Source organism: Callorhinus ursinus, unplaced genomic scaffold (assembly GCF_003265705.2).
Source record: "Callorhinus ursinus isolate GAN/ISIS: 27379988/994484 unplaced genomic scaffold, GSC_fseal_2.0 scaffold1, whole genome shotgun sequence".
NCBI lineage: Eukaryota > Metazoa > Chordata > Mammalia > Carnivora > Otariidae > Callorhinus > Callorhinus ursinus.
This window is the reverse complement of record NW_027397063.1, coordinates 24426677-24449097: the sequence shown is the minus strand read 5'-3', so window position 1 is coordinate 24449097 and position 22421 is coordinate 24426677. Positions and strand designations below refer to the sequence as shown.

At 35.1% G+C, this 22421-nt stretch overlaps 1 protein-coding gene across 5 annotated transcripts in view; it reads left to right on the top strand.

The window, feature by feature from the left end:
- The window catches only part of ROBO1 (roundabout guidance receptor 1), a 1122251-nt gene that overhangs the window by 106596 nt on the left and 993234 nt on the right, over nucleotides 1–22421 (top strand). Inside the window, exon 1 of one of the 5 annotated variants that reach the window (XM_073892014.1) lies at nucleotides 20535–20549. The exons of the other annotated variants lie outside the window; for them this stretch is intronic. The gene's annotated coding sequence lies outside the window, so the exon portion shown is untranslated. Of the gene's footprint in view, nucleotides 1–20534; nucleotides 20550–22421 lie in introns of those variants that run through there. 5 annotated transcript variants of the gene reach the window in all.

The window sequence follows — 22421 nt, the reverse complement described above, 5'->3', positions numbered from 1 at the left end:
ATAATCTTTGAAAAGAAAAAAAAAAGGAAAGCAAATGTTAACTCTGAACCCCACTGATAGCTGAATGAATGCAAATGAGGTGTTTGCCTAACAGCATTCTGTGGTTTTGGGGAGAGGGCGATCCAACTGCTCATCTGGAGAACATCTAGAATTTGTCTGAAACTGGAAACAAGCACTGACAACAGTTATATTTTACAAAAGAACAAATTTTGTTGACCTTTAAAAATTTAGGAATTGGGAATGAGGTAGGAGACTGTCTTTGTCAGTACAAACTGCTATAACCAATACCATAGACTGGGTGGCTTAAACAACAGACATTCACTTCTCACAGTTCTGGAACCTGGGAAGTCCAAGATTAAGATGCCATCCTATTTGATTCCTGGTGAGACCCTTCTTATAGGTTTGCAAACAGCAACCTTCTCACTGTATATTCACGGGGAAGAGAGAAAGAGAGCTCTGGTCTCCATGCCTTTTCTTTCTTTTTTTTTTTTTTTTAATTTATTTTTAAAAATTTTTTTAAAAGATTTTATTTATTCATGAGAGACAGAGGGAGAGAGAGAGGGAGAAAGAGAGAGAGAGAAGCAGAGGGAGAAGCAGGCTCCCAAGGAGCAGGGAGCCTGATGCAGGACTCAATCCCAGGACCCTGGGATCATGACCCGAGATGAAGGCAGATGCTTAACCATCTGAGCCACCCAGGCGCCCTCCATTCCTTTTCTTATAAGGACACTAATCCCATCATAGGGGCTCCACCCTCATGATGAAATCTAAACCTAATCATCTCCCAAAGACCCTGCCTCCAAGTGCCATCACACTGGAAGTTAGGGCTTCAATGAATGAATGTTGTTGGCACACCAGCATTCTGTCTGTATAGGGACTCTAAGAACCTTTGAGACACAGTGTTTTAAGTGGGTGGATAATATTAGATCACTGTGGGACCAGAGAGAAAGAGGAATTGACTCTGCAAGTTAAGTTTGAAAAAGCAGTTCAAGTGATTTCCCTTTCTTCCCTCTCACTTCTTATAGCCCCTTGCTTACCCCTTAGAGTTGTAACTCTACATGGATTGTTTTTGGTGCGTATTTTTGGATTAGTGGACAAATTCACTTTTTCACCCTGATCAGTCTTGACAAAGGTCAAAAAAATAACCTATGCAATAGTTAGGAGCATGTAAGAAATTTCAAGTTAAACTTGTCTGAATTGCAAAGTCTGTATTGTAATTGTGGAGCGTGATAGAGGATGAGCCAATCAAGTTAGGTAGAATTAGAGTTCCTGTGTGGGAAAGTCAACATTTTAGTATAAAGAATTTATAATTTTTATTCTCATTTCTCAGCATTTACTTTATTTATGTTACGTATGTATGCTTGAATGTGTTTTTGTTTCTTTTTTTCTTACATTATAGAGGTTAAGTATAGGTTCCAGGTTAGGGATGTAGGTTAAGTATAGCTTATAGAGTCAGATTACCTGTTTGAGTCTTAAGTACACGATCTGTTATGTTCATGGATAAGTTATTTAATTCCAGTGATTTCTATTACAATGTTTATCTCAAATGATTCCTGAGAATTTTGAATTTAATATATATTTAAAGTTGTGGTACATGTTAAACACTCAAGTATTACCCATTTTCTCCTTTGTTCTCAACTGTGTCTTGGATAGTTGATGTTGCCAGACAAGTGATCTCAGGAAAAATGAGGTATTAAGGAATGTGTCTGCCTTTCATGTTGTCCAGAACCCAACTGAACATTTCATCAGAGCCCTGAACATTGATTGGTTGATTTTTATACTCAATTATATATTTCTTAGGCTAAAAACTTGGCTAGTTTTCCATGTCAGGGCAGGAGATGCTTTATAACTTTCTTTTTGAAGATACATTCATGTTTTCTGTACCTTATGTCAGAAAAATGTTCAGTTGGAATAGTATTTATCCTTAACTATGGCCTGCCACAAAAATGTTCACTTGGAATAGTATTTATGCTTAACCATGGCCTGACATTTATACTAGCAAAGTCCCTCTTGATACTGTCAGAGAAGATGAGGTTGGGTTGAGTAAATTTTAATAGATAGCGTTTGTGATTAAGATGGTATGCTAGCTATAACATTGTGTGTCAGCTGTATTCAGTTCTTTTTTTAGAAAAAGATGAAATGGTGGTAGGCAGTTTATATTGTATTTTTAAATTTGTTTCCAAAAGTATATTGTTTAATCAATTCCCATTCCCCCAAATCATTGTATCCTTACTGGGCTGATGCTAAGTAAAGAGCATTATGGTAGCCAGCCTTCAAGATGGCTCATGATGATCCCTACCTCCCACTATTTATACTCTTTTATAATCCCCTTCCACATTGTACCAGAGTTAGTCTGTGTGACCAATAACATATAACATAAGTGGTAGGATGTGACTTTAAGATTAGGTTATAACAGGGGCGCCTGGGTGGCTCAGTTGGTTAAGCGACTGCCTTCGGCTCAGGTCATGATCCTGGAGTCCCGGGATCGAGTCCCACCTCGGGCTTCCTGCTCGGCGGGGAGTCTGCTTCTCCCTCTGACCCTCTTCCCTCTCGTGCTTTCTATCTCTCATTCTCTCTCTCTGAAATAAATAAATAAAATCTTTAAAAAAAAAAAGATTAGGTTATAACAAAGATTCTTGGATTGACTGAACTTTAGAGAGGACTCTGAAACTTCTCCTAGGCCAGTCTGTGTACTTCCTTGTAAAATCCAGTTTTGCCAAGAATGCTGCTGAGTCAGTTTAGCAAGAATCTCCCTTACCCCCTTACTCAATACCTGATCACCCCGGATATCTGATCAGATTCCTAATTCTCTACTACCCTCAGGGGATGTCTGATCACCCTGGGTGTTTTCAGCTGGAATCCTGTTAGGTGGACTTAGCCAGCACCCCCTCACCCCTGATGTTTCCTCACAGTAACTTTCTATCCACTGACACCCACTTGCTCTTGACTATAAAGTCCTCCTTGCCTATGCTGTGTTTAGAATTGAGCCCAGTTCTGAGGTTTCTGAGGTTTCTTTTCCCCCCATTGCAGTAGTCCTGAATAAAATCTTGATTAACCTCTTTAATTGGGGCGGGGGGGGAGATGGTATGATAGCCAAAGCAGATAAACTTATGCCAATTATATTTTTGGTCTTGAATATTCAATAATATCCTGGGGTTCATTTTGTATGGCTTGGTGATAAAATGTATAAGCATAATTATTCATATTTTTAAGTAATTGGTTCGTTATTTAAGGAAAGGGAGGAGCTAATTACGTAGAAGGACAATTATGCTCAGATTTCCCTGTGATGGTTGACAGTTTATGAAGCAGTGTGCTATTAGTGTGACTTCTGTGGGCTTCCTAACTGACAGAATACCAATCTCCCTCGTCACATGATACCTTAGGATTGAACCATAGAGGGGGAAAAATGAAGGCACTGCATACCTCATTACACAGACCTAAGAGGTGGTGGTGTAGCGACGGCTACAAAATTACTGTGGATCATCAGAGTCAAACAGAAGCAGATGAAATAGGAATAGTTTATCAGAACCAGTCAATCCAAGAAAGCAAAGGATTTAAATCAAAATGATAATAGAGAGGCTAAAAGAAAATGTGCCCTGTATGAGCGATGGAAGAAAAAAAATATTGTTGTACAAGCAAGACCTAAACAGAATAGAATTCATATGTTAATGATTTTATGAAACTGGAAAGATAGTCTGCATCACAGAAATGTAAGAATTTTATTTTTATGTGCATCTTTTAAAAGGAAGTCAGAGGGGTATAACAAAGTTATTTTTTAATACAAATTTAACATATATTTCCTAAACATAAGTAATACAATTTCTGTTTTTCATGATGGCTGTTTTATGGGTAAAACAAAAAATCATTTTGTTATATTGAAAGAGCAAGTCACTTGTTCTCTCTGACATTCAATTTTCTCTTATGTAAAATGACAGCATTGCAATAGATACCCATCATATTTGCTTCTGGTTTCAAATTTGCAGGATTCCATGAAAACCAGTTTTCCACTGGGGTGAGATATCTTTCCATCCTTCCCAACTATAGTCATTTTAAGTGTTTTATTTTGTAGTTTTTCAGGACTTTTAGTAACATTTGTTTGTGAAGCTGTATTTGGTCTCATTCTTCTCTGGTGATTATTTATATGTGAACTGTCCTTAAATCTCAAATTGTATCCACAAGCTCCAGACATCTGCTCTTAAGTACACGGACTAATACGTCTGTGCTTGTAATAAATATTTTATCAGTGTGCTTATCACTTCTTTGTAGGCCCAGCTCTGTACTTAATAACAGACATATTAGGTAAAATTCAAATCCAATCTTTGATATGTCATGTTGTTTTTAAACTCACAAATTCATAGCTTCAATTTTCAACAGAGAAGCTTTGTGATTTTTACAAAGCAAAATATATTTTACCTAACCTTCGCTTTGTGGAAGTTTAGGGAAATGTACCCCCATCCCACTTAGAATATGCAAACTTAAATTATCATATTGATATAGCTATCAGCTGTCCCCTTTGATAATACCGTATAGATGAATAGGAACAGAAGATTCATTTCATTTGTGTCAACATTAGCAGAAAATAATATGACAGAGTGCAAGACTCAAGGGATTCATCTGACATTATTGAACAACCTCTTACCCTAGGAATTGCGTCTTACTGGGCCTTCTCCAGGCACATTACACAAAAGAAGATCTTCTGATGGCCTTTGAACAATCTGAGACACTGATCTATGCATTTTAGAAAAGATACCCTAATGGGAATGCAAATAATTTTATCCTGAAATCTTAGTCAAAAGCCTGAAAAATATTTCTTTTGTATGGTTCTTTGAAGGATCTTTTACAATGACCATTCACATCAGTGCTAAATCCTTTGAGGGGAGGGGGACCTTGACATAAAATCATAAAATACAAATTAACATCTTATTATTCAATTTAAATGGCAGTGAAATATGAGAGGGGTTTTGGCTTCCTGGGAAATGAACATGAACAAGAGAAGCAAAATGTGTCCAACTAATAGATATGAGTTGTTAGCTTCTGAAGGTACGGGTTTCTTTGTTAAGAGTTATATTTGATGGGACAGTTTTCTTTATTAAAAATTATTGTTTAGTGAATTTATTTCTTATTTTTTCATGAAATAATACTAAAATAGTAATTAAATATGGATATATATATGTAAGATAGAGACATATGTATAATGATTTATATATAATAATCATCCAGGAAGTTATTGTATGATGTAGAATTACATCATAATTTTTTTCAGAAATTAAATAATAATGAAATTCCTAATTACTCAGGGACATTTTTAGAGGTCTCTTTGGCTCAGTAATGAGCACACATATTTAGTATTTATTCGGATGATATGCAAGCCTCCTTATGGTAGCAAAAATAAAATGCTTTGGTGACAGAGCTAAGCTTTATTATTCTCTTTAATAAGGACTCTCTGTTCCTTTATAGCTATCCACTTTAAGAGTATTTGAAAGAGCACTTTTAGAATAATTTGCAAGTTCGGAAAGTAAAACAACAAAAATCTTTTTCTGTGGGGCAGTTTGTTTCACAATTTGCTGTTTCGTTATCAGCATCCCATTACTGTTAAAGCAGTAACAAACATGTCTTACACCACCATCGCTATTACTTTCAAACTCCCCCCCCCCATCACCACAGCTGCTTCTAAATGTAACATTTGTTGCATAGAACATATGTGCCAAACCTGGAGCTAAATACCCTATGTGGACCACTTTATTGAGGCTTCATAGAAGTCCTGTGTGGTAGACTCCACTATTAATCCTATGCTTAATGCAACCGTGATTGTACAAAACCAAAACCAAATCCCCAGGGCCCAGATGATCATCTGAATGATTTTAGGCACCATACTATTCTAATTTTGCATGTAGGTGACATATCCAAGATTACACCATTAGCTACTCCCTCTAGCAAATACTAGAATGCTAACAAGCCTGCAAGATGTGGAGGATGGAAAGAGTTTTTAGAGAAGGAGGCCAAGGGAGATGAAATGACATGCCTCAGTGATTCATGTGAGCGTATGTGAGCTCAGTCACCTCAAAGAAGGTTTAAATAGTTCTGCTTAGTATCCCCCCTACAGAATCCCACCAATTTAACTGGGGCAACAAGGATAATTGTTTGATTCTAAGAACTAGTGCGGTACATTAAAAAATCACAGGAAAAATCAGCTTGAGAATAAAAGAATACAAGAATAAATAATTCATATACTGAATGTGACACTTGAGGGCTTCTGTTTCACTGACATGTATAACTTTACATGTGAAATTAATCTGTGGGGAGAAATTTGAGCATTTTGCTGTTTATAAAAATTTGGCATTGCAAAATATAAGTTGAACTGTACTGTGACCTGGATTTCAATCATAACGCAATAGGAGGAAAAAAAAATGTCAGTGAATTATGGTAAAATAAATTTTATTTTGCGCAATATTAGTTTCTTTTCAGTGATCTTTTTTGACATTTAATAGATTTTTCAGTCATGCGCAAATAGAAGAAGAATGTAAGTGGAATGAAAGTATAATACTTTTTGGCACCAAATGAAACGTTAAACCATGCCAAGGAGAGAGCCTCTGGATGTGTCCATTTCACCCATGAACGCTTCAGGCTCTCCAGACCTAATGTGGAGGGAAGCATGCAGTGGCTGGTCTCCTGGGGCATTCACGTTGCAGACAAGGGCTAAAAGGTGGCTGACTACACAATGCACCGCTGAGTTCTGCAAATAAATCAGTTGACTTGAGTTTTAGGAAGCGGATTTTTGACCTGCCAGTTTGTGAAGTAAATTTGAACAACCATATTTATATAGATGCTGCTACTCCAAAATTAACTTACATATAATTTTAGTGATATGTGCTTTTTTTAAATAGCAGTGCTTTTTTTTTAATAATGGGAAGTATTTTAAGCTATAAAAGTGCACAGAAAAGATATAAACGTTCATATACTACCAACCAGCTCTGTCAAAATGGATATTTTCCCATTATTTTATCATTTCTAAAAATTTTGGAAGTACTAAATCATGAGGGATACAGTTGAAGATGCCTACAAACCCCTCCCTACAATTTCCTTCTCCTTCTCCTTCTGACCTCTGAGAGGTAATGATCATCCCAAGTTTGGATGTGATATGCAATACCATATTTCTGTTACATATGTATTTAATTAATAATGGACACATATAAAATATAGGTATAGTTTTGGTGTTATCAAATAATTTCTAAACAATGTCATGGTATATGTATCTGTCTTCATATTCTTTTACTCAATTACTGTTTTGAGATCCCTTCATGTTTATACATGCAGCTTTATTTTCACTATTCTATATAATTCTGTTATTAGCATGTATCCAAATTTCTTTACTCTCCTGCTATTACAGACTTAAATTTTATTCTGGTTTTCTCTACAAAAGACAATGCTACAATTAACTTTATCATACATTTATCCTGAGTGTGTGTCTGAGAGTTTATATATGGATAATTATATAAATTGCATATAAATATGAAATTACTAAATTAAATATTATACCATAGTCCACTGTATTAAATATTGCTAAAATTCTTTCTAATTTTGTTTGAAAATTTATACTCCCATCAGCAGTCTATAGAAGATTCCATGATTCAAGATCCTTGTCAAAATTTAGTATTGTGAAAAATAATTCTTATAAACTGATGAATAAGAAACAATATTTGCTTATAGGTTAATTGCATTTTCCTGATTGCTAGTGAAGTTAAGTATACTCTTAATGTTACATTGGCCATTTATATTTTCTCCTCAGTGTTCTTATTTATAGGCTTTGCTTCCTTTCCCATAGTTTGCTTGTCTTTGGTTTACAGATTGTAGATATTCTTATATCCTTTTATCTTAATTAGATAGGTTTGTCTTTTTACTTTGTTTCTGTTGTTTTTCTTAATGTGTGCAAACTTAGCATGTTTTTTCCTTCTATATTTTCAAGTAAAAATTTAAAATTTTGTACACCTAAAATTTCCTTTTTATATGGTTTGAGAAAATAATTTATTTTTTTTCATTACACAGAACCAGTGATTTCAGCACCAACATTCTACAGTCATACATATTATTATATATTTCCTGGTTTTCAGTCCTATTGGAACCTATTGATATTTTCTCAGCAGTCATCCTAATCTTTTCAAAGAAACTACACTTGATTTTAGATGCCCTCTCCATTACTAATTTTCATTTTTTTATAATCATCCTAGCTAATTTCCTACTAATTTCATTGGCTGAATTTACTTTTTTTTTCTCAAAACACCTTTGGATAGAAATTTTATCAATAAATCTCTATTCTTCTCAAATGAAGGCTTATGAAATTCTAAATTTCTCTTTAAATACCTAAATGTATCCCACATTTTTTGATAAATAATATTTCCATTATCATTCTAATTTAGATATTTTACTTTTTCTAATAATTTTCTTGACTATTAGTATTCAGATATTTGCTCCTGAAATTCTCAAATATGTGTATTTGGGTCTAATGTTTACACTTTGAATTATTATATTATAGTTAGCAAACATGGTCTATAAAACATGTTTATACTTTGAATTATTCTATTACAGTTGGAAAACATGCCAGTCTTTATTATCCGTTAATATTTCTGGGCATAAATATATGTTGTATATTACATATTTATGTATATATATACACACTTTCATATATGAAGACAAATAACATAGTTATTTTGTTACTGGTATTATTATTGTTATGTAGTCAACAACAATTATGATTTACTTGTCAATTTCTTGCTTCTATCTTCTTTTGGTTTTAATTGCCTACTTCCTACAATTCTTATTAACTGGTGGTTCTCAACCAAGTTGCATACTGAATTCATTTTACGGAACTTTAAAAACAAACTGGTGACTCAGCCCCACTCACAGGGATCCTAATTTAATAAATCTGAGCTGTGGCTTGATACTGAAAATCTCAAAAGTCCCCCCAGCTGTTTTTAGTGGTTATCCAGAGTTGAAAACCAAGCTCTTGTAGTCTTTTTAGCAAAAAAACTTTTAGACAGGTTTTTTTCAGATTTCCTTTGGAAATATTTTTAGGCTCTCAAGATATGGAACTCCAGGTTGGCAGTTACTTTCTTGCTGCACTTGGAAGATGCTGCATTGTCTTCTACTTTCTAGTATTGTGGTTGAGAAACTTGCAGTTGGGGTAATTGTTCTTTTCCAGTCATTTTTCTTTACTTCCCTAGTTGATTTTAAGGTTTTCTATCTGCTTTTGATCGTCTGCAATTTCACTATGGTGTCTCTTGATATATGATTATTTGTATTTGTCTTTCTCAGGACTAGCAATATATTTAATCTAAGGATTCATATATTTTACCAAAACTGAATAAATTCATCCATATACCTTGAATATCACCCAACCCATTTTTGTCCAGGTTAATTTTTAAAAGTAGTGTCACCTTTTTCATTTCCAAATCCTAGGTTATATTTTTAACTATTTTAAGCAAATCTATTTGAAGAACAATGACCCAAAAAAATCTGTTCTCTTAAGTGCTTAAGGATTGAATCCTTCTGTTGTATTATCTGTGAACTCTTGATCTTGGTGTATTTTATAGTTTAGATTTTGAGTTTATCTTTAGTGAGCCCTTCTTTATATATGTGTGAAAGTCCTTTTCTCACTGCTCTTTGCATTTGCTTCTGCTGGAATCCAAAGTGTTTTACCACAACAAAGTAAATTTTATGGCTGGGAATTACCCAAGATCTAATAACAGAAGATGTCTAAAATGGAAATATGCCTGAGGGCAGATCATGGCTACAAATGTTCAGGCCCATGCCAAAAGACATAGAATTTTTTTGCCTAGATACCGGACTCTCCATTTCACTTAGAATTAGCCCTGAAGAGGTCCTGATTTTGGAACATATGGTATATCTGTTTTAACTCCCTAGATCTTATTAGCCCAAGACCTGCTCTTGCATCCTCAACTGGGAGTTAGTATCTAAAACCCGAGAGCAGGATTTCTTCACATCAACGCTATTGACATCTTGTGATCGATAATTGTTTAGTGGTGGTAGTGGTGGACAGGGGTGGGGGGACCTGTCCATTACATGAAGCTTAGTAGTAAACTTACCTTCTACCCACAAGATGCCAGTAGTACATACCCCTTCCCAGTTGTTACAACCAAAATATCTCTATCCATTTACAGATGTCCCCATGAGGGCAAAATTGCCCCCACTTAAGAACCACTGTCCTAGATTATTGAGATCAGCAAGCCCTTCAGAGCAACCTCATGATTAAATACCTCATGTACCTAATGGTCTATTGCTTTTTATTTATAGCTCCTAGAAATTTCCTTTACTTTCTTGTGAGCTCAGTTACATATTTAATAGGAGATCTAATAACAGTCTGTCTAATATTTGTAGAGGGAAATTTTTATAGCAAGAGAATTTTTAGGTACTTAATTTTTCAATATTGCCAAAACTGGAGTTCTAAATTATTTTTTAAGTCTACAATAATTTGACAAGAAGATACATTTGACCATGGGTTAATTGGTCATGTAATTCTGATGTAGCATTTAGATATGCATGAGTAGAGAGTACACCTGTGTTCATCTATCTTCAGTATAGCAAATGCTATCTACTATGGTGGGCCACAGCCTTGAGAGCTGGATAACTTGGCTTCTGAATGTTGGTTCTGCCTCCAACTAGCTCTGTGACCACAATCAAATAAATGGCTCAGTTCTTCTATTTTTTATTTTCTTACTATGACTTTATTTCTTGCTTATTAATTACTCATGTCACTTACCTAATTTGGTTATGGTATACCCAATCAGACTCATAATTTTGTCAATTTGTGAATATTAAATTGGTAGTATCTATAAAATACATACTGGTTGTTGATTTATCTCCCCTAAATGGCTATCATATTGTGATACATTATTAACTTTTATTCATATAAATACTTTCAATCACTTACTATATGCTTTTAATGTTTCCTGTCTGATTTAAATATAAAAAAACAGTGCTTACTATTTCACTATAATGGAAGTTACAAAGTAGCTATTTTTTTAAAAAAGATTTATTTATTTATTTGAGAGACAGGGGGAGAGAGAGAGAGAGAGAGCATGCGTGAGTGGGGGGAGAGGCAGAGGGAGAGGGAAAGAGAGGATCCCAAGCCGACTCCCTGTTGGGTGGTGGAGCCAGACTCAGGACTCCATCTCAACAACCCTGACATCATGACCTGAGCTGAAATCAAGAGTTGGACACTTAACCAACTGAGCCACCCTGGCGCTCCATGAAGCAGATATTTTAAAAATAAAAATAGAAAATATTTGCAAATGTGAAAAATTTTACACATTTGAACTATGTATTTTAAATGATTTAAGGAGAAAGAGGTTAGTAGGGGAGGTTGATCAGCAATGGTTTAATTAAAGTGATACCAATCAAGCTCTGTCTTATAAGGTTTGGTTAGTAAAAGTGGAGAATGAAAAGGACATCTGAGCAGCACATTTCATGGAAAAAATATCTAATCAGATACCTTCACTTCTTTTTTTTTTTAAGTTTTTATTTATTTATTTGACAGAGAGAGACACAGCGAGACAGGGAACACAAACAGGGGGAGTGGGAGAGGGAGAAGCAGGCTTTCCGCTGAGCAGGGAGCCTGATGCGGGGCTCGATCCCAGGACCCCAGGATCATGACCTGAGTCGAAGGCAAACACTTAATGGCTGAGCCACCCAGGCGCCTCTTCACTTGTTATTCTTGAGCAGAGAAAATTTGAGGAGGTGATTTCCAGCTCTTCCATGATGCGATCCACCATGACACTGTCACTGCTGACCTCCTTTGTTCCTGTGGCATAAGACTACTCTTACAAATCCCATGTGGATGGGATATAAATGGGAGAAGTACACCTTCTCTATACCCACTCAAGCTGGACAAGAGCAAAGTCAGGCTTAGTTTTAGTTTTGAGAATAGTCTCAGATATCTCAGTAGAGAAAGCTTAAGGAATGCAAAAGCAATGGAGGTAAAATTCAATTTTGCATTCTCTGAAAGTTTAGTTGAGGGTATAGCCTGCAGGATTATAGTGAGCCCAGATGTAATATTTCTTGACTTTTGACATTGCTGTTTCCTATGGGAGAGATTCCACAGTGGGGTTTATCATGACCATTTCAACATGCTTATAACTCAGTAGAGAATTGCAATATTTACGGAAATGACCAGAAAACGAAATAGCATATGGTCAATGATGGAATAGGACTACAAAGTAGCATGGGAGCTGAATAAAGATAGGACATTGAAGAAAAAAATCTCCTTGAAGTTGAAGTATATGAGTTAGACCTTGAAGAATGATTGGTATTTGAAATGAGTGAATGTTGATATTCAGGACTGAATTGGATTATATGTAAAATCAAACTAAAACAAAAAGTCATGGACTGGAAAAGGGATATAATAAAAGCCAGAAGTGTCATCAGATAAGACAGAAGTGATATAGTTCTAAGTGATGCAGAAAGTTGAAGTATTTTTAAACTAGTTATCAATGTGTGTTAAGTGCCATCATAATGATTTATTACATTGCTTGGGACAAATATCTCTATTTAAAAAAGTATCTCACTTGAGATAAGATCCAGAGTAAATGATTCAGAATCCAAGGAAACTCAACCTAAAGCATTCACTCACTTCTGTATGATGAACAGTTTTTTTCAAGAGAAAAGATTCTAAATGCAAATGTCAGAACCCACTATAATAATGCTTTATTGATTATCTTTCTGTTGAGAAGTCCTAAGTACTTTGGTGATCTTGTCTTATACACCCATGGCAGGGTTAAGTACAATTTAGAGGGGTTTGCTATTTCCATAGCAGGAAAAAGTTTAGCAGAATATTTTTTATTTATATCATGTGCCTTGTCTGCATTTTATTCAATTCCCAATTGAAAGGTGATAAGAATGAAGATTGGAGAGTAAATGATGAAAAAAATAAAATGAAACCATGAGGAATCTAAAAATATTCTTTTTTTTTTAAGATTTTATTTAGAGAAAGAGAGAGCTCAAGAGGAGGAGGGGCAGAGGGAGAGAGAGAATGTCAAGCTGACCCTGAGCTGGAACCCAATGTGGGGCTTGATCTCATGACTCTGAGATCATGACCTGAGCCAAACAAAGTCGAGTTGGATGTTTAACCAACTGAGCCACCCGGGTGCCCCAGAATCTGAAAATATTCTAGATTAATAAAAAGAGACCATTTTTTTCTCATTCCCATTTATAGACTTAAACCATTCTTGATTTTATATTTTTACAACTATAAAAATTCTTTTGTGTGCAGGGCATTTTCAGGCCAACCAGAACTTTACATTTGAACAAAAAGCAAGAGAAGAAAATTTTGCCTCTTAATCTTGTACTTTTTAAAGTACAAGTACTTTTTAAACTTAACTACTTTACTTTTATATTGACTGAAGATGCTTCAAGTAAAACCAATCATTTCCGTTAATTCTAAAGAAAACAATCTTATGGATAACACCAAATGAAAATGAATATTTAATAACTTTTAAGGTAATGCTATCATTACCTTAAATCATACTGATCATACTGAAGAATGAAGATATACTTCTCTGATGCATATCAAATATGTATTTCCCTAAATTATCATTTTTTTCTTCACAGGTACCTCAGCCTAACTTTCTCTTGATCTCTAAATAACCTGAAAGGGAAAATTAGCTGACTTAATTCATAGTTTTATTCCTGAAATGGCAATGTTATTAAAACAGCTGACTGAATACCATTTTTTACACTTCTTTTCTCTCTCTCTCTCTCTCAGTGATGGAACAAAGAGAACTTTAATATGCACATATTTAAAAGAAGAAAATTCATTTTAACTCTTAAAAACTACTGATGCAGATGCTCACTACATATTAAGGAATCGAACCATTGAAACCTCTGGAAGCATGGATGATAATCCTATAAAAGTGTATTAATTCAGTAGCTTAGGAGGAATTAGAAATGAGCTCAAATAGCTGAGCCATAATAATAAGAGCTCTAGCTAGCAGTCCCATTTTAATACCCAGGCTAGCTTTTCATTCCTGAAAAATTTACATTTACTTTATTGATAAATATCATAAAATAATAGTTAAGCCTGCAGAGCAGACAACATCAGATCCAGTGGGTTCACTTTTCTGTAGTTCATAAAACAATGTTCATATAATAAAACAAGATAGTTAACTGTTGCTTTAATCACCTTTAACTAGAAGCACATGTAGGTAAATACTAGACATTTCCATGGTAGTATGAATTAAAGGTAGAGAAAATTCTTGCCATTTGCTTCGGAATATTTGTTTCCAACCTAGTTTTATCTGATGTGAAATGCTACTAATTTATGCCTTTCTGAAAAATATTTTTTCTTCTTATAGTCTACCTAATTACTGTGAACATAATAGTCACTTTAAAGCAGATATATACTACAGAGTCCTTCTGAAAGGAAAGTTTTTTCCACTTTGAGGAAAAAGTCGGAAATGAATGCACCAATATACATTTAGAAAATATATTCCTTGGGGTGCCTGCGAGGCTCACTTGGTTATGCATCTTGATTTTAGCTCAGGTCATGATCTCAGGGTTGTGAGACAGAGCCCCATGTTGGGCTCCATGCTCAGAGTGGAGACTGCTTGAGATTTTTCTCTCCCTTTTCCTCTGTCCCTTGCCCCACTTGCACTCTAAATAAACAAACAAATAAATAAATAAATAAATAAAATCTTTTTTTTTTTTTTAAGATTATTTATTTGACAGACAGAGAGTACACAAGCAGGGGAAGCTGCAGGTAGAGGGAAAGGGAGAAGCAGGCTTCCCATGGACCAGGGAGCCTGATGCTGTGCTCGATTCCAGTACCCTGGGATCATGACCTGAGCTGAAGGCAGACGGTTAACCGACTGAACCACCCAGGCACCCGAATAAATAAAATCTTAAAAAAAAGTACATTCCTCATATGGTCATCCAAGAGCACTGTCTGCATAAAGCCTTTTAATTTAGCTGTGCTATCTTTAAACTATGACATAATTCAAGAACATCATTTGATTGTATATTCTATTAAAATATCTATAAATGTTACCTGTACAATTATTAATGCAATCTGAAACTGAGCTTATCATTGCCAGATAAAATTTCCTTAGAAGCGCTCTACTGGATACCATTGACTTGGTGCCAGTGAACAATATGTATTTTTTCCTATTCATTCACTACATCTTCTTTCATTTTATATTATCAGGCTTTTAAAATTTAAATTAACAAAGATAAATTCACAGTGGTGGTTTGTGATATTCTGAAAGTAAAAAACATTTCTCTTGAAACTTAGGGTCTTAGGCACATGGCTATTTCCATGCTGCCAATATTGTGTTATGTAGGACCAGATTGGGAGGAAGATTGGAAAAAAACCAAAAGGCACCTTTTTCTTCTTAGTGAGTGGGTTTTCCAGCCTGCTGAGGAAGGGGGGCGGTATTTTTTGCAGCATTAGTCAAGCCCTAAAATTGAAAAAGTTTCTCCTTTCTCTCAAAGAATCCTTAATTCTGTTCTCTTACTCTTTCTTGGAAAACTAATGAGACTTATCTCCCTCTACAGAAATTATCTGCTTGCCAGGTTCTCCAAAATCCAGACCACGATATAATTAAGAAGATACGTATGGTTGTATTTTGGCAAGTTAGAAACTGAGATTCACGCTAAATAAATTAGAATTACTGTAGGGGAAATCAGACCGCTTTTTTCCTGCCTTTGCAAATGTAATGTGGCAGATGAGGCTCATCTGATACTGGATATTTTGCAGCACTAAATATGGCTATTTTTCTTTTAAATGGTGTTAAATAGCACTAATACTCTGTTATATGGCCTATGCTGATTTCAGTGGTTGCCCTTCCAGTGTTTTAATCTTCCTTTCTTAATAAAGTAGCCTCGGTCAATTGAGCTTTCTGAAGCTTTAGGTCAAAATTAGAAAATACCTTATCTGTTTGCATTTGATCCCATTTCGCTGGTGATCATTTCCTTCCTTTTAATTTTGTTGTCACAATGAAATAATTCAGTGTAAATTCAACATTTTTCTCATCTTAGCCATATATATCACGAAAAAAGATGAAAATGTACTCGTCAAAAATCTTTTTTTAAAAACAAGGCTAAAGGACTGCTATGCTATTATGGAGTAAACAGAGTGCTTTTTATTGCCTCATTTGGAATTGCTAGTATAACTCTATCACCTGTGAGAAATGGAGTCATTCTAGTCATGCTATAATAATAAAGCATTGTAATATGTGTTAAACTATCCACATGATCACAGTCCAATCCCCTTTATACAGATTTTATACAGTATAAAACAGCAAACATAACTAAAGGTATCTGAAAATGAGATTGTACATTAACTCTAAAGTTGTAAATGCAAATGAGACTAAAGCACCCTACAGTATTACTTGCTTGTGCTGTATTCAACGTACTATATTTTAAAGCTTTTCATAACAGTGCGTACTGAAAGTTGGAAGAGTCCTCAGAGACCATTTTTTTTCTGGTATAAAACTCAATCAGACATAAGTTGCTTCTCTAAAAAAGCTTGGGGCTGGGAGTTCGGGAAGGGGGGATCATATTTTAAGATTTGTTTTTTGCTATTTATACAATGAAGGTGTCATGTATTTGGAAGTGGTGGGAACCATAGCATAAAAGTTTAGAATATAAATGTTTCAAAATTATGTGTTTTTCCCTCAAATCTCATTAATGTTTCATCAGAATGCAATATTTTAAAAAACATTTTCTTTTCATTCTGCCGAAATCAGTTACTAAGTATCACTGACTCTCCCTGTGATCTTTTAGATTGTTTTATACGTAAGTGCATATATTTGCAAGATTGCCACACAAAAACTGGAAAATTGCAGTTTCATACTAGTTTTTCTCTATCCAGGCTGTCTGGGACAATCTTTTCTTTCTTTCTTTCTTTTTTAGATTTATTTATTTATTTATTTGAGAGAGAGAGAGAGAAGAAGAGAAACCGGGTGGAGGGGCAGAGGGAGAGGAAGAGAAAATCTCACGCCGACTCCCCACTGAACAGGGAGCTGAAGAACGCAGGGCTCAATCTCATGATCCTGAGATCAAGACCCGAGCCAAAATTAAGAGTCTGTTGCTTAGGGATGCCTGGGTGGCTCAGTTAAGCTTCTGTGCTCAGCTCAGGTCATGATCCCAGGGTCCTGGGATCAAGTCTCACATCAGGCTCCCTGCTCAGTGGGGAGCCTGCTTCTTCCTCTGCCTGCTGCTCCCCCTGCTTGTGTGCTCTCTCTCTCTCTCTGACAGCAAGCAGCAGGCAGAGCAGGCGGAGGGAGAAGCAGGCCCCCCAACTGAGCAGGGAGCCCAGTGTGGGACTGGATCCCAGGACCCTGGGATCATGACCTCAGCCAAAGGCAGATGCTTAATGACTGAGCCACCCAGTTGCCCCATAATAAATAAAAATCAGAAAGAAAGAAAGAAAAAGGAAGAAAGAAAGGAAGAGAGGAAAGAAGGAAGGGAGGGAGGAAGGAAGGAAGGAAAGAGAGAGAGAGAAAAAGAAAGAAAGAGAGAAAAAGAAAAAGAGTCTGTCGCTTAACCAACCTAGCCACCCAGTGCCCCTCCAGGAGAACTTTCCGTGATGATAGAAATGTTCACAATGGTGTTCAATACCACAACCTCTAGCCACATGTGGCTCCTGAGCTCTTGAAATTAGTGTGATTGAGTTTTTAATTTTATTTAATTACGGTCCTTCATGAGTTAGTATTAACTGTGTTCGACAAACCTAACCTGCTTCTTCTTAGCCAATTTTTTCCATATTTTTTCAGATAAGAGTATTTGATATTTATGAAGAAGCAGTGTGGATGTATAATTAAACTAAACTATCCTGCCTTCATTGTTTGGATTTTTATTATATAACTAACATGTTTCAGTCGTCCCTGTAAATCCTAGTCATGCAGAGTTATTTCAGGAGCGTCTTTGCTGTCACCCTCAAATCCTCCTTTAAAGCCCACGATAGTGCCTGCAATCCTTATGTCAGAAGCAAAACATTTGTTGTTGCCTGTGTTATCCAGCATGCTTTCAGTTCTTCTCGAAGTAGGCTTTTCTAGGATAGGGATAAAAAGTGTATGTGAAGGGAGCCTTGTTCTGTCAATGTCCTGAACCAGGAACACCTCACCAATAATGCAGTAAGAAAAAAGTAAGAAGCTGTCATAGGAAACTTCAGAAGAATCACTTTCTGACAGGATACTGTGATGGGCATTGTGACTGCCTTGGGGATTGTACTATAAAGATGGGGGGAAGAAAACCTGTAGCAAGTCAATTTATTCAGGAACTTTGAGACAAATACCTAATAAGTGGCTTGTTAAAATTCATATAAACACATTTTTTTTCCAGATTCGACATAAATTCAAGAGATTTTGCCCCAGTTTTTGGTTGTTATTTCTCTAGTACATATACACTTATGAATACATTCAAGGGTGGGACTTTTGTAGTCGATGTGATGATGAACTAGACAACCCCTAACATCACTTTCAGTGTTCATATCATGATCTCCAGGTTTAAAAGGAAGCCAAAGTACAAAGTGTAGAAATTATTCTCTACTGGAATCCTGCTTGCCAACACCTAACTGTAGAATACTTGATTTGGGCATATAATTTGTTCTAAAAGTTCTCCATATTTAAATTAGTTACGATTTCAACCAGATAAAAAATTAAATGATGGGGGCTGGGGGTTGCTGCTGGCCTCATGAACATAACAGAAGTGGTAAAAGTAAGTGAAAGAAAAATCTGTGGGAACAAAATGATCAAGCAAGATATATGCATATATGTCAATTGACATTTATTTGCTGCTATTTCCCTTAGTTACAGGAAACTATGGTTTATCTAAGAATCAGTGCAGTAATGAAGAATCCAGTATATCCCAACTTCATCTCTGCCTCTTATACTCCTTCACGTTCCCTTTTTTTTGTCTGTACCTCTGTGTCTTATGGCTTAACATCTAGCTTGTGTGATTGTGTTCACAATTGAATTTAATCACTTTTATTTCCAGTTAACTTTATTAACAATCAAAATTATAATAACCCTGTAAAATATTAGGAAGGAAAGCAATTTGCATGGAGTTGAAATAAAAATACAATTCAAAGAATATTCTACACTTTTCAGAATAAATATTTGCTTTAAGTGGTTCAGGAAGATGATGTTCAATAATCCTTATTCCAAATATAAGTTCGAAACTTACCATCTAAAAATAAAGGCTATCATTCACCTACTTCTGGTAAGAAAGAGAAGATGTCAGCCATATTCACTAGCAATAATGACATACCTAGGGGCTATTGAGAGTTGGAAACTTACAATTCTATGTAGACAATTTTATACAATATATTAGAAATCAAAATTTTGATTTTTTTTCAAATTTATAGAATTGAATATCTGTTTGATTTACTATTTGCACTCGTTGTGTAAGCATCATGCATGTAGCTGCAGAACATAATCTAAAGACCAACCTGCAAATTACTAATGACAAAGGGCCAGCCTATAAAGTACAGGTCAGTTAAATGTACCTAAATGAAAATGTGGCCAGTTGTGTTTAAGTCCTAACTCAAGCATCTGCATCTAAAACTTGAGAAAGTGGAAACAGACCATCCAGGAAGTCTGGCACTTTGTTTTAGGCTCAAACAACCCCATCTGTTGTTATATCATAGTGTTGTTATAAAGATAAAAGGATGGATACATGTGAAGTATTTAGAAGAATGCCTAGTACATATTAAGTGCCATATAGCATTTAATTGTTACCATTTTCTTTGGACCTGTGCTAGAAGGTTTCATACAAATGGTTTCTATTTTGATGTTCCTGTTCTCCGACCAGATGGAAAAACATGATTAAATTATAGCTGCATTGCAAATATTGAAGGTACAAAAATAACGCTTTTTTTCCAGTCCAATAAGTAATGTAATGCATAGGAAATTAAGTGACTTTTGCACTTTTTTCAATCTGTTCATAGTTCTAAATTAATTTATCGTGATGAATTTTAATGGGTTTGGTAAAAACCATGCTGTGTCTATTGATGTTGTAAATATTAAGCCAAAATAAAAATGTACCTAAGTGGACTGCTGTTTTATAAAAATAAATACAAGATATAAATAATAGATTCTCAAAAGAAGTTATTAATTCCCTCAACCCTTTCTTCTCCAATTATAGAAAAATTTACTTGATTCTTGATTCCTCATGTTGGAATAACCCCATCATAAGTTGAAAATATTGTTAAGTCAAAAGTGTATTTGATACATGTAACATGCTGAACATTAATAGCATAGCCTAGCCTATTTTAAACATGTTCAGAACACTCACAGTAGCATACAGTTGGGCAAAATTATCACACAAAAAGCCTATTTTGTAATAAAGTGTTGAATATCTTGTGTAATTTATTGACTGCCGTAACAAAAATGAAAAACAGAATGGTTGTATGAGTACAGAATTGTTGTAAGTATATCAGTTGTTTATCCTTGTGATTCAGTGGTTGCTATCACCCAGCATCATGAGAGAGGATCAGACTGCATATTACTAACCCAGGAGGAGAGCAAAATTCAGAATTCAAGGTACTATTTCCATTGAATGTATATTGCTTTTGCATCATCATGAAGTTAAAGAATTGTAAGTCAAACCATTGTTAAGTCAGGGACCATCTGTGGTCGTATAGTATTGTGTTTTAATCTATATTTCCCTTTTGGGTCATAAGGTTGATCTTTTCTTCCGCATCAATTTTTTTGCCATCCCTATCTCTTCTTCAATAACATGTCTGTTCAAAATATTTTCTTTTTTTTCTAAAGATTTTATTTATTTATTTGAGAGAGAGAATGAGATACAGAGAGAGAGCATGAGAGGAGGGAGAATCAGAGGGAGAAGCAGACTGGCTGCTGAACCTTGAGCCCGATGCAGGACTCGATCCTGGCACTCCAGGATCATGACCTGAGCCGAAGGCAGTTGCTTAACCAGCTGAGCCACCCAGGCGCCCCATTACCCCAAAGATACAAATGTAGTGATCTGAAGGGGCATGTGCACCCCAATGTTTATAGCAGCTATAATAGCCAAACTATGGAAAGAGCCTAGATGTCCATCGACAGATGAATGGATAAAGAGGTGGTACACACACACACACAGAGGAATATTATGCAGCCATCATAAAAATGGAATCTTGCCATTTGCAACAATGTGGTTGGAACTAGAGGGTATTATTCTAAGGGAAATAAGTCAATCAGAGAAAGACAAGTATCATATGATCTCACTGATAGGAGGAATTTGAGAAACAAGACAGAGGATCATAGGGGAAGGGAGGGAAAAATGAAACAAGATGAAACCAGAGAGGGAGACAAACCATAAGAGACTCTTCATCTCAGGAAACAAACTGAGGGTTGCTGGAGTGGAGGGGAGTGGGAGGGACAGGGTGGCTGGGTGATGGACATTGGCGAGGGTATGTACTATGGTGAGCGCTGTGAATTGTGCAAGACTGATGAATCACAGACTTTTACCCTGAAACAAATAATACATTTTATGTTATAAAATAAAATAACATAAAATAAAATAACATAAAGTAACATAAAATAAATAAAAAAGTTTTCTTACATTTTTTGGGATTTTGTTTGGTTTCTTTTTATTGAGTTGGAAGAATTCTTAATATATTCAGGATCCAAGTCCTTTATCAAAATCTATTTTATGAATATCTTCTCATCTGTAGCTTATCTTTTCATTTTTTCAGTGTTGTCTTTTGAAGAACAAGAGATTTTAATTTTGAGGGAGTTCAATTTTATTTTCTAATTAGTGTTTTTTTTTTTGTCTTATCAAAATATTTGCTTAACTCATGGTTACAAATATAGCCTATCTTGTATATCTGCTATATATATATATAGTTTTAGGTTTTAGGTTTATTTCAATGATCCATTTCAGATTAATATTTTATACGGTAAATGTCAAGATTCATTTCATGCTAATACTGCCCATTTATCATTGAATTACTTCGGCATTTATGCCTATTGGTTGTATATTTATGTGTCTATATATGTTTGGTCTACTTCAGGACTCTCCAATCTATTTCTTTGATTTACATGTTTATCAAACTGTTGACTTTTTAATGGTGAAGTCAGCTAGTGTAAGTCTTCTGATTTTGTTCTTTTTTACAACTGTATTATTCTACTTATTTACCTTTAACATTCAATGTAAATTTTTCATACCAGTATCTTTGTTTCTATAAAAAAAAAAAGTGTGGTAGTAATTGGGATTGCATTTAAATTGAATTAATTTGAGAAGAATTAACATAATAACATTGAGTATTCTGATTTATGGAATTAGTATAATTCATTTGTGGTGATACCCTTTAATTTTTCTCTTCAACAGTTTAAAGTTTACAACATACAAATCTTGCACATATTTTGTTAAATGTATCTTTAAGCATTTCATGTTTTGTGTGCTTTAAT